Source organism: Psammomys obesus, unplaced genomic scaffold (genome assembly GCF_907164565.1).
Source record: "Psammomys obesus unplaced genomic scaffold, mPsaObe1.curated_primary_1811, whole genome shotgun sequence".
NCBI classification, from domain to species: domain Eukaryota; kingdom Metazoa; phylum Chordata; class Mammalia; order Rodentia; family Muridae; genus Psammomys; species Psammomys obesus.
The window spans coordinates 2,131,463-2,143,638 of NW_026596069.1; the positions used below are offsets into that span (position 1 = coordinate 2,131,463).

A 12,176-nucleotide genomic window follows, 5' to 3' on the forward strand; every position below is an offset into this window, starting at 1 on the left:
CGGCCTGAGCAGCCTTTTGGGCAGCTCTCAGCCTTGTGTCTGGGGAAAGGACCGGATGGTGAAAAGTCCTCCATTGATGAGCACCTGCTGGGCTGAGCTGGGTGAGTTCCTTCCCTCTGAGGCCTCCCTGGGAGTAAAAGCAAGCTTCGGGAAAGACAGAGAACATGGAACTTGTAGAGTAAAACTTAGGTTTGATTAGGCCAGAGGTGGTGGCATATGCCTGTGATCTTAGCACATGGGAAGCTGAGGCAGGAGGATTGCTGAGTTTCAGCGCAGCCTGTGATACACTGAAAGACCCAGTTTTAAAAAAGAAAAGCCCCAGCGAATGTGGAAACTGGCTCACTACCAAGTCTATGTTTATGATCAAACTGAAAGCAGAAAACTAGGCAGTAGAGACCGGCAGCTCTGTGGTGACACCGTTGGCCCGGGAGCAGAGCACAAACAAGCCATGGCTTCTGCTCCTCAGCCTAATTAGATGAATGTATGTCAGGCGTGGTGCCATAATCCCAGCACTTGGGAGACTAAGACAGGAGAATTTTTGTCAGTTTGATGCCAGCCTGGGCTACATAGTAAGTTCTAGGCTAGCATGACAGGGTGAGAGCCTGTCTCAAAAAAGAAAAGAAAGTATATACAGCAAACCAGGCCTGGTGGTGCACCCCTTTAATCGCAGCACTCAGGAAGGTAGAGGCAGGCTGATTGCTGGGGGGGGAAGGGGGAGTGTCTAAAAGGACCCGAAGGGGACAGGGATTCCACAAGGAGACCAACAAAGCCAAAAAATCTGGGCCCAGGGGCCCCTGCAGAGAGAGTGATGCATCAACCAAGGACCATACACAAAGAGGGCCTAGACCCCCTGCTCAGATGTAGCCCATGGGCAGCTCAGTCTCCATGTGAGTTCCCTAGTAAGGGCAGCAGGGGCAGTCTCTGACATGATCTAGGTTACCTGCTCTTTGATCACTTCCCCCTGGTTGGGGGACCTTGCTAGAACACAGAGGAAGAGGATTCAGGCAGTCTGATGAGACTTGATAAGCTAGGGTAAAATGGCAGGGGAGTAGGACTCCCCCTTTCAGTGGACTAGGGGAGAGGGAGGGGGAAAAGAGGAAGGGAGGGTGGGATCAGGAGGAGGCTACAATTGAGATATAAAGTGTAAAAAAAAAAAAGAAAAGAAAAATCAATGATGAAGATTCACATTGATTTTTTCAATGATGAAGATTGGCACTCAGGAGGTAAAAGCAGGCAGATCTCTTGAGTCTGAGGCCAGCCTGGTCTACAGAGTGAGTTCCACGACAGCCTGGCCTACGCAGAAACCCTGTCTTGGAAAAAAAAAAAAAAAAAACAGAAAAAAACAAAACAGTGATGGCGTGAACTGAACTAAGACCCTCTTTAAGCTCTTGCAAAGGTAGCTTCAAGTTGGGTAAAACTTGTTGATTATTCATCCCAGAAACATGAGATGAACTCAAAAGTAAGAAGCAAAACTTTAACAACAAAGAACCAGATTAAAAAATAACTAGAAAAAAAGTAACTGTAGTGGGGCTAGAGAGATGGCTCGGTGGTTAAGAGCACTGGCTGCTCTTCCAGAGGTCCTGAGTTCAATTCCCAGTAACCACATGGTGGCTCACAATCATCTATAATGAGATCTGATGTCCTTTTCTGGCGTGCAGGTGTACATGCAGATACAGCACTCATATACATAAAATAAATAACTAAATCTTAAAAAAAAATGACTAGAAGGAAAAGGAGACGAGGATGAGGAGGCAGGGCACAGAGGCACAGGTCTCCCAGCTCTTGGAAGGTAGAGAAAGAAGGGTCGGGGTTCAAAGTTGCTCAAGGCTGGGGCTTGAAGTAAATGCAAACCTGCCACTAAAAAAGAAGGGACAATTTCTGTTTTACGGTTGTCGGGGCTTGCCTTATAGGGCCACTAAATTCAGGCGAGGCAGATTTGAAGATTCTGAAGACGGCAGATTTGCCCGCACCTTTAATGTCAGCCTAGGCTCGTGCGGGCTCAGTGGAGTGGAGCCCCGGCCCCATCACTTCTCATCCAGATGAAGGAGGAGGCATCCTTTCTACTTCCTATGTGGGCATCCATTTTTCCACTGCCCACTAGCCTCTTCTTTTCCAGAGATTCTGGCCCGTCCCCGCCCTGTCTCTCTTTTCAGTCTCCCTGAGCGCTGCCGATACTGCTCTGGTCAATCCTTGATTCTGATTTTCTTCTTCAGAGTCATAGTTATTATACAGCTTTCTGAGCAATCTTCAGTAATCGGCAGCTACTTGTGCCCTCAGTCCCCTCTAACTTCTGAAGTTTCTTTCTAATATCTCGGAGACTGCGCAACAAGAGCAACAGTTGGTGGCTGGCTGGTTTTCTGGCACATGTGGGCCTATGAGGGAACACGCATTCAGTCAGCTCACAGGGGCTCTCCAGGAACCCACAGACAGTATCAGCTCACTCACTGTAGACAGTTTGGTAGGTTTTCTAGGAACTGCCTTCAAGCTTCCTAAATGAGCTTGTGGGAGAATTTCTAGAGCTGCCTCCTTTCCTTGGTCACTGTTGGGGTCCTCGTCAGGGTGGGTGAGGAGAAAACCCCCTTTCTCCAGATCCCCTCCTGGATCTGCTCCTCAGCCGTGAGGAGGATGGAAGAACTGTCCAAGGTCAGATGGCGGGTGTGAAAGCCTGTCTACAGGAGATGAGATCCCGTGCTTTTTTTTTTTTTTTTAGAGAATGGTGGGTCCTGAGTTTTCCAATTATACAGATCATTGGTTGAAAGGGAGACATAAACTATGAAAGGGGAAGAATGAAAACATTCAGGGCTTGGGCCTCCAGGGGAGGGGAGTCTCCCTTAGAGAGAGAATGGAGGGTTACTCTTGTTCCAGAGAAATTTCCTCCAGAGCCCTCATAGGCAGAGCCACTGAGAGTGTGGAGGGGAGAGGCATCCCAAGGTAGGAGACACAACCCACCCTCCAGCACAGCCAGGTTTCCATTTCCTTCTGGGGGCGGGTAGACAATGGGGCAAATCAAGGGGAAAACTCAGCTTCCTCCAGTGGGAGTGAGAGAACGGGCAGAGATAACATGGCCAAACCAAGAGGATTCAGGTCTCCAGGGAGAGGGCACAGGTCTGAAGCCACCACAGCTCCCTTCCTCCTAGCCAGCAGGACTGACTCTGTGTGTGCCACAGAGACACACACAGGCAGCCATGAAGACAGCCAGGAGTGATCACTACACAGACTTCACCAGAGCGTCCAATGACCGCTCACACAGATCCGGAACTCTGGAATCTGGACTGTGTCCAGCCTTTCCCGAGTGCACCTTCCAGCAGGTGCCATAAACGGATTCACCTCTGGAGGTGACAGATCTAGGCCACTTTCTGTAAGTTCCTTTGTAGGATGGAGGCTCAGGAGCCTTGAGGGCACCAGGAGCAGAGATGGGAGAAGTTCCCGGGGCTCTGGAATGGCTCAGGGTATGTACTCCTAGGAACTGTCCTTTCTCCATGCCGTTGGCCCAGAGGCCATCCCAGGAGTCTTGTTGGTGCCTCATGTTGTGAGGTAATCCCATAAGAGAACACAGGGACACTTTTGAAACCAAATAGATGGCTGATGGCTTTATGGGAAACTTGCCCAAATCATGAAGCCCTGATACTCACAAAAGTCTTTTATGCACACACAAACACAAAAATCACATCCTGGTTGACACACTTCAGTTAGCAGGGATGGTTAGCAAGAAGCAGAACTACAGAAGCCAAAAAGCAAGGGTTTTCCTGGACCCTGGAACTATGGATGGGTCTTTGGTGGATTCGGTCTTTGCTCCTGTCTTGGCAGGTGTTGGAGCCAGGGGTTCGGTTTTACAGTCAGAATGGTGCCTCTAACCTGGTGTCAGTCGTGCTGATCTGGGGCCTGTTACAAGTCCACAGACCAGAAGGGTCTGCCACGTGGTGAGGTCATCTTTTACTGTAGATTCTACTTCAGCGTCACAGCATCCATTTAACAAGCAGGGATGATGGGCAGAATGAATAAGGCTTTATTTTCTCGTTTGGGAGCAGCTCCCTATGGATCCACTGGAGTTGGATTCTAGGCGAAACGTCTCTCAAGTCTGAACAAAGCACTTTCCTCATTTCCTTGGTTCTCTTGGAAGCTTCTGGGAAAGTGTCAAATTATTATAGGTGAATAAATTCTGATCTTCAGGACAGATGAGCAAGCAAGGTTAGAGAGGCGACCATGTAGGACTGCAAAGCCGGTTCTGGATGAGACCAGGTGAGCATAGGTTACTGACCCTGTGAAAGCCTTAGGCACAGTCTCAGTTCATTCCGCAGGAGACAAGAATCAGGTCCTGAAGGCTAGAGTGCAAATGCAGGGCCCCCTGCTATGTTTCCAGCACTAAGCATCAGGCCTGGAATATCATAGATGCCCGGTAAATGCTATTTACTGAATGGATACTCCAGGAGAAAGAAACAATAAAGAGAACCAAATAACAAAACCTTACTATAAAGGCCCAGCCAGTAGCACACCCATTTAAGCCAGAACTCTGGTAGCAGAGGCAGGTGAATCTCTGCGAGTTCTGGTCCAGCCAGGACTATATACTGAGATCCTGTCTGAAACAAACAAACAAACAAACAAACAAACAAACACACAACAAATAAATACAAAAATATCAATACTCTCTTAATATAAAACAACATATTTGGTTAAACTATGGGTGCACTCTCTTCCTTTCATGTTTTGTTTTGCTTTTGTTCTGTTTCATTTTGTTTGGCTTGAGGCAGGGTCTCATATAGCCCAGGATGGCTCTGAACATTCTATGTGTCAAAGGCTGCCCTTGACTTCTTTGATCCTCTTTGCTCTGCTTTCAAGTGCTGCTATTACAGGATTGGGACACCACAATAGAATCTTTCTTTCTCTGAGGCAGGGTCTCGCCATGTAGACTTGGCTGGCCTAGAATTCACTATGGAGACCAGGCTAGCCTTGAACTCATAGAGATCTACCTGCCTCTGTCTCCTGAGTGCTGAAATTAAAATCATGCACCACCATACCTAGCTAATGCTCTTTTCTCTCAATGAATATTTTCACAGTGGTTATCTTCAGTTATACCCTTGCAGTAAGTCAAGTCTGAGCCTTTGGACTGTCAGTTTGCCACCGACAGGGGCCCAGTGAGAGGTAGATGAAAAGGAGCCTGGATGGTGAGACGCCAGACCCCCAGGGCCTCTGAGGAAAAGATGGGCTCTGAAATGATAAGACCGTTTCAGGCTAAGAAGGCAGACAAAGATTTATTGTGTTGTGAAGGTCACAATCTAAGTCTCTGTAAACTTTTTTTCCTTACATGAATACAAGGAGAGGGAGGAAAAGAACATCTATTCATTGATATTTATTTTACTTATTTCCAAAAATATTGTTAAGAGTGTAGAAAATAGATGATCAGAGGCATTTCATCAAGAAGCCAAAACAAATTTGTCTACAGCAAATGCTCACATTATTGTTATACAAAGAATTTCAAATTATTAGGCCAAAAAAATGTGGACTTGGCAAAGAGGACCATTACTGTCAATTGTCCCAGCTCCTCAAACTTGATGTGGCTGGCACCAGAGGCCCTGAGAGGGAATAAACAACTGAAATCGACATTGTGTTGACTTTGGTCCTATTCCAAAGCCATTCTGTTTCAGAGAGATGTATGATGAAGCATTTCAGGACAGGGATCATTAATGCTCCAGCACATTGTAATTGTTGCTTAGGCAATAGGTATTAAGAAAATAAATGACACAAAGGTTACTCTGGGTTGCTAAGAGCAGAACAGTATCTGCCATTATTTTGGACACTTGCGTGGGATTTGTACACTCTGGAACAGACTCTTCTCTTTGCAGCTAGGAATTTTTTTTGTTTGTCTATGAAGAACACACATTCTTGCACTGGCACAATCAATGGTCCTGGGCAGAGTGGCACAGACAGACTTCTTGTGCATCCCTCAGAAGAGGCAGAAATTCACTCTCTAATGGTGAGTTGCTTCTCCTTTATCAGAGGATTGTAGTTTTGATGGGTTCTTAGTCCCGCATCTCCTCACAAGAGAGGCAAGACCTTCCAGGAAGGGAAATTAATGAGCTAAATTTGACTGAGTTAGATATCATTCCGTGGCTGTCTCAGAATCAGAGTTAACAATCTCTTTTCCTATTTGGCAATGCCTCCATCCTTTCCCCCAAACAGCCTGTGTTTTCTCATCCGTATCGAAAGCCGTGTCTTAGTCTACAAGCAGGCAGCAGAGCCAGTCTTCTAATTAGGGAAGACCATTTTTTTTTCTTTTTCCCTCCTCTATTCTCCTCCTTCCCCTTCTCCTGCCTTCCCCTGTCCTCCCTCCCTATCCACCTTCTCCCTCTCTGAAACAGGGTTTTCTATGTAGTAAGGCTTGGTTTGAACTCACTGTGTACCCAGGCTTGCAGTGCTCACCCTGTCTCAGACTCTTGAGTGTTGGGATTTCGGGTGTCAGTCCCCACACCTGGCAGGAAGGCATGTCCCTGGGGTTCAGTGGATCTTAAAAATAGTACCAAGAAGCCAGGTGCTGTCCAAGACTTTTGAAGCTGTGGGTTTCACTTGAAAGCAAACTGACCAGCACCAGTGTGTATAGCACAAGGTTCTGGGTTCCGTCCTTAGTATCAAACAGGGCCAGTTGTGGTGGTGCACGCCTTTAATCCCAGTACTCCAGAGACAGAGGCAGGAGGCTGTCTGTGAGTTGGATGCGAGCATGGTCTTAGTGAGCTCTAGGATGGCCAGGACTACACAGAGAAACTCTCTCTCTCTCTCTCTCTCTCTCTCTCACACACACACACACACACACACACACGGCACATAGCCAGACAGATGAATAAGCATTTGGTAACTGCTGTGAAGTTTCCACAAAGGGATTCATCCCTAGCAATAAAGGTCCACAGAAGCAAAATATTTATAGAGATGTCTTTTGGCCTCAGAGTAGAAGAGGAATGAAAAAATATTGTAGCATCCTGTTAACTTTTTTTGTTTGTTTTTTCAAGACAGGGTTTCTCTGTGTGTGCAGCCCCGGCTGTCCTGGAATTTACTCTGTAGACCAACCAGGCTGGCCTGGAATTCATGGAGATCTGCCTGCCTCTGCCTCTCAAGTCCTGGGATGAAAGGTGTGTGCCACTGCCACCACCTGGCTCACCTTAGTTTTCCTGTTTGACCAGCAGGAACTCCCAGGTACTTCCCCAGAGCCACGAGGCTAGTAACAGGGCCTACAACACAAATGGAAGCTTTCTTATTCTAAGTTCAGTATGCATATGAACAAATGGGTGTGTGTTTAACTTTCTACGTTATAGAATGGGGACAAAAATGTCTTTGTGCTTGTTACCTTCGGTGGCTCATTTCTTATGAACATCGCATCAGTGATGTAATGACAATCTTGACTGAGCACACCGAATCCACTCTTGCACTCAGATAACTTTGGTGGTGGATGAGATCAGTACGGATAAGGGAGACACTCAGTTTCCTTTCGGCAGGCAGAAGAGATGGGCGTAAAATTGGGTATATAGTTTGTTATACCCTGAAGAACTGAACTCTGCCAAATGAATGGAAAGGAGTCAGGAGGTCTGTTTTCATTCTCCGAGGAGGAGGCATGGGTTGTAATGTGAGAAGACACACAGAGTTAGGCCCTGACTTGAAGTCTCATCCCAAGGACACTTACGACCCCTAGGAAGCAGACATGCCTGGCATCCAGGACATGCTCTCAGGTCAGTGACTCAATACACAGCCTTACCTCTGAGAAACATAATGGCTGAGTTCAGAGAACTTGGATGGAATACTCTTTTACCATGTGAAAAATCATCTCAAGAAGAAAAGATGAAAGATATCCCATTTCTAATAACTTTCCTCATCTGAATCAACATGAGGGGTCCTTAAAAACACACAGGCTTGGTCACTCCTCATCCTGGCTAAATAGCTGTAGTTTCAACACTAGAAATACATAAGAATATGAGTACTAGTTTAGCATAATGGCATACACCTGTAATCCCAACACTTAGGCCGTGGTGAAAGCAGGAAGACCAGGAGTTCAAGGCCAGCCTGGTCTACATAAGACTGTCTCAAAAACAAAAGGAAAAAAGAAAGCCCCAAAACCCCAAACCCCCAAACTAAAACAAGACATGACTTTTATCCCCATAGGCAAAAACATCTGTAAGAAAGAAGAAGAAAGATCTATGTAATTTTGGGAGATGACTGCCAGGTTTATGAAACTGTTTTATTACATCGGAAGTTACATTCTCAGCCAAAGGAGATGCTTGGCTGGCAAAAGTACGTGGGGCCAAGCCTGATGACTCCCAGGACCCCAATTTTGGAAGGCAAGAACTGACTCCTGCAAGCTGTCTCTGACCTCCATGCAGGTGTGCCCCTATCCCGAGCAAGTACACCAGGGTAAAGGAAGCCCCTACCTCCACTTCGGAGCATCCTGTGCTATGTGTGAGACTCCACAGCACTCTTGCTAGTTACTCCTGGGTCCATGCAGGTTTATCTACCAACAATGCATCTATACAGGGCCCCCAAACTTGTCCTGGTGAAGAACTACTTTTTTTTTAAATTAAAACATTTATTATTGGGAGGGGCTGGGCAGCATGCTGTGGCATGGATGTGGAGGTCAGAGGACAAGTCCGTAAAGTCAGTTCTCTCCTTCCACCTTTCCGTGGGTCCTGGGGATGGAACTCAGGTGACCAGGCTTACGTGGAACGATCTTGGCAGCTGGTGAACTACTGTTTTAATCAAGTACCAAGACCTTATAGCTCTCCCAGACACTCCCACCCCATCACCTCATTAAAGCGATCTTCTAGGTGCACCCTTTTCATAAATTCTAGACGACAGCACGATTGTGACAGTAAATGTAGTTAGTCATGAAAGGCTGAGGAAGAACTCCTGAGGATTTGTTTGGCAGCTGTCTGCTGCCGTCTTACAAGAGGCAGGACGAAGTGGGACTACTCAGTACTACCATCTTTCTGCTGCACTTGGCGCCACAGGCTTGGGTCTGACCCCCAGGGCTGACAGCTATTTTGGCAGCAGAGCAGAGGAATGCTGACTCTAAACTGAGATGGGGCTATCCTCCCATGTTTGGGTAAGAGCTTGTGAGCTTCCTGTGGGCGGGTGAAGGCTGCACAGAAATGCCCCTGGTCCGACACAGTTGCAACAAGAGCAAGCTCTTTGAAATTTCATGGCTGTCATACTAATATTAGTCATAGTAACGTTACTGCCACCTGCAGGACAACTGTCTAAAGTACTCACACACACACACACACACACACACACACACACACACACACACACACCTATGAGGAGGAGGCTATGGAGAGCTGATCTTGGTCAGTGACTAGATATAAGGCCTTATCTGATAGGGCCTCCACAGGGATAACAGTCTCCAGCAGCAACTGGCTGAAGGGGAATACAGTGGAACTTCGGTCAAGGGAACTGGGGTGAAAATAAGAAAGACAGGGTGATGCTGGCCTCTGAAGTTATCAGAACATTGTCAGGAAAAGTCTGCTCTGGAGATCTAAGCCCAGGGAGTATCATCTGATCATGTGGAAGAACGACTCTGTCTGCTCCTTTCCTCTCTTCCTTCCCTTGGCTCTAGTTAGCTTTGTTGGGGAAAAGGAGGAGGAGGAAGGGAAGGGCGAGGAGGAAGAGAAGGAGGAAGTGGAGGAAGAAGGGTAGGCAGGGTTAGAGGCTGGGTTTGGTCCCCTCCCCAGCTGGAGAAAAGGGAAAAGCTTTGCTTTCTGTGATTCAGACATCACAGGACATCTATTCCTCAGGGGAGTCACAAAACTCATGGAATGTTCCTGGGTTTTTAATTAGGTTGTATGAACTATTTCCACTGTACAAATTCAAAGGGATGGCAAAAGAAAGTTTTTTAAATGGGAAAAAAGTCATTGTATGTGCATATGATTTTGCACATACAAAATGGGGCTCAGAGGACAATGTTGGGGAGTCAGTTCTTTGCTTCTACCCTGTTGAGGCAGGGGCTCTCATTTCTGCTGCTCTACTACACTGGGTTGGCTGGCCCATGAACTTCTAGGCAACTCTATTGTTTCCATCTCTCATCTTGATATAGAGGTGGGATTACAGATGTGTCCAGTTTTTTTTTTTTTTAAAGAAAAAATTTATTTATACATATGAGCACTCTATCTGAATGTATGCCTGCATGACAGAAGAGAGCATCAGACCCCATTACAGATGGTTGTGAGCTACCATGTGCTTGCTGGGAATTGAACTCAGGACCTCTGGAAGAGCAGACAGTGCTCTTAATCGCTGAGCCATCTCTCCAGCTCCACGCGTCCAGCTTTTTGTGTGTTCTGGGGACTGAGCCCCTGTTCTCAGGCTTTTACCTGCAGGGCCATCTCCATGGCTCGTCTTTGGTTTTAGTTTTGTGAAAAAGGGCCCATGAGTAGTTCCAGCTGGCTGTGAAACTGTGAACACACAGCAAGCCTCAAGCCTCCCACTGGGATAACAGGCCTATGCTACTACTTCTGACCAAATTCTGTTTTTATTTTAGAAATTCTATCCCATGATCTCTGCATTTGAATACCCTTAAGATCCAGAATTTGTTTTCTAAGACATGTCCTTGACTATCCCAGTGGGAGATGTTCAGTGAATCAAGTCACTAGTTGTTGTTGTTTTTTTTAACCTGTACTTGAAAACTAGGTACCTAGAGGTGAGGGGGAGTGAGCGTTTTTGGCTTCATATAAAGTACCTTCTATAGCCAGTTACGGTAATCAGGGCCTGTGTAAGTGGGGATAAGGTGGACATTTTGTTCTCTTAGGCATTACTCATGAATTTTACTTGCTTGTGATTAAGCTTTTGAAGCAATCATATGGCCTCTATTTTCCAACTATGGACTTACAGGTAAAGTCTTAGTGTTTAGCCTGGTGGAATGATTTTTATTTAAAGATTTATTTATGTATATGAGTGCTCTATCTGCATGTACACCTGCATGCCAGAATTGGGCATCAGATCCCATTTTAAATGGTTGTGAGCCACCATGTGGTTGCTGGGAATTGAACTCAGGACCTCTGGAAGAGCAGCCAGTGCTCTTAACCTCTGAGCCATCTCTCTAGCCCCTGGAATTCTTTCCTTAAAAGCATTCATTCATTCACTGACTTACTTACTTTATTTATTTATTTAACATTTGTGTCTGTGCCAGCTGTGCCAGGTCAAAGGACAGCTTATGAGACTTTTCTCTCTGCTGTGTGGGTTCTGGGTATGTCAAGGCTCATGTCATCAGCCTTGGAAGCAGGTGCCTTTACCTGTTGGGCCATCTCAATAACCCAAGCTGGTGGAATTTCAGTTTTCTTTTCTTTCTTTTTTTTTTTTTTTAAGATTTATTTATTTTTTTAATGTATATGAGTGATCTATTTGCATGTATACCTGCACACCAGAAGAGGGCATCAGCTCACCTTCTAGATGGTTATGAGCCACCGTGTGGTCCCTGGGAATTGAACTCAGCACCTCTGGAAAAGCAGACAGTGCTCTTAACCTCTGAACCATCTCTCCAGCCCAGAGTATCAGTTTTAAGTTTCATAGTCTTGTGAAATTTTCCAGTGTTTAAAAAAATGTTCTAAGAATTAGGAAATGTTTGACAGAAATTAACATGGTATATTTCCATAAACCATTATTTGGAGAAAATGTTGTAAAAGCTGAAAATATATTGCCTTTATCAATGGCTCTTTTAAAAAAATGAGTTTCTTGAGAATTTCATACAGTGTATTTTGATCATCTTTACCCTTGGCCTCCATTCCACCCAGATCCCCACTCCTCCTCTACCCTCCTAACCTTGTGTCCTCTTCTTTAAAATTTAATGATTTTGAGACTGGGTCTTTTTCTATACCGTGGGCTGGGCTGGAACTCACTCTGTAGACCAGGCTGTCCTCCAGAGATCTAGGCAGATCCTCTGCCTCCTGAGTGTGGGGATTAAAGGTGTACGCCACCATGCTCAGCACAGCCTACAGTGCCCTTGTTCAGAAGCAGTCTCTATCCAAGTACTAAGCAGGCTGGACCCTGCTCTGCCTCTGTGATCAGATGAGAGCAGTCGATGTCAGGGTAGTAGGGTAGGCTTGTGGATTTGTTGGCTTTTTTTTGATACAGGGGCTCATGTTGTCCAGGCTAGCCTCAAACTCATATTTATCTTGAACTTCTGATCATCCTCCCTCAGCCTCTGGAGT

General features: G+C 46.1%; 1 protein-coding gene across 2 annotated transcripts in view; it reads left to right on the forward strand.

Annotated features, from left to right (window-relative positions):
- Positions 1-12,176, forward strand: part of Fam13b (family with sequence similarity 13 member B) — a 69,499-nt gene continuing 57,323 nt past the window's right edge. Inside the window, exons 1-2 of one of the 2 annotated variants that reach the window (XM_055625281.1) lie at positions 1-101; positions 5,841-5,971. The gene's annotated coding sequence lies outside the window, so the exon portion shown is untranslated. The remainder of the gene's footprint in view (positions 102-5,840; positions 5,972-12,176) is intronic. The other variant, XM_055625280.1, reaches the window with a different exon arrangement.